Source organism: Cucurbita moschata, unplaced genomic scaffold (genome assembly GCF_002738365.1).
Source record: "Cucurbita moschata cultivar Rifu unplaced genomic scaffold, Cmos_1.0 Cmo_Scf00043, whole genome shotgun sequence".
NCBI classification, from domain to species: Eukaryota; Viridiplantae; Streptophyta; class Magnoliopsida; order Cucurbitales; family Cucurbitaceae; genus Cucurbita; species Cucurbita moschata.
Genome location: NW_019268559.1, coordinates 302,134 through 303,162, shown reverse-complemented (window position 1 = coordinate 303,162; position 1,029 = coordinate 302,134).

The following is a 1,029-nucleotide window of genomic DNA, read 5'->3' as shown; positions in this document are numbered from 1 at the left end:
CTTTAACTTTTTTCCTTTTACATGCTTGGGCTTGGTTTTGTCTGCCCTCTCGCTTTTCATGGCATTATATGCATGAATATTATATACAAAAAACATACATATATATGATGTTTCAATTGTGCTTCTCTTTTGTTGGGCATCACTCCCTTTATACAATTCTTTGCTTTTTGCATGATACGATATAGGGATTGATGCAAAGTGGTGTTTCATGATGTTGACAATCCTCTAATTCCTTTCCTTTTCATTTTCTTCGTCAAATTCTCGTTCTTTTATTCGTTCTTTCAAAGGGGATAATTGTTATACTCTAAATACATAGTCAGGGAAGGATATCATTTCCATAGTATAGGTTTATATATGATAGCCAAAATTAGTGGTTTAGGTGCCTCAGATAATTGAGATATTTGTATCGGTTGCAATGAGTGGGCGTTAAATCATCATTGAACCTGAAAAAGAAAGTGGGCGATAAAACACTATTACCGCATGAAATTATAAAATTAAAAACATAACCGTTTTGATAAATAAAAGTCGCCCATTTGTTTAGGATAAAGTAAAAAGGTAAAAGCTTTCCCCGTCTTTTTAACTTTGACCATATCACATCCATCTCCTCACTATGATTGGTAGGTGTATAAAATGTTACCAAATCTTGTTTTGCTTAACAATCTATAGCACCTTTTTCTTTTAAGCATACCCTTAACTGCCAAGTAGCCATTATCTTACTTTGCTTTGACATGGGATGAAATGTCAAGCTTTTTCCTTCCTTTAAGGGATATGTTAGATCTCATACCCTTATCTTTATCTTATCTATCACATATCAAAAGATGGAACCATTTGAAATATCAATTCTTTGCCATAAAATCTTAAACAGTTTTACACTCCACAATTCTTTATGTTCGACTCGATACCAGTTCTATGAGTGTGTGATTAACGAGTAATATAATGAGACTGTTGACTTTGACAGTTTCGGTGATTCTGTAGAACGAGGTGACGGGTCGGGGCGTTCCGAGACTTCCAGATGAGTCGGCAAATGGT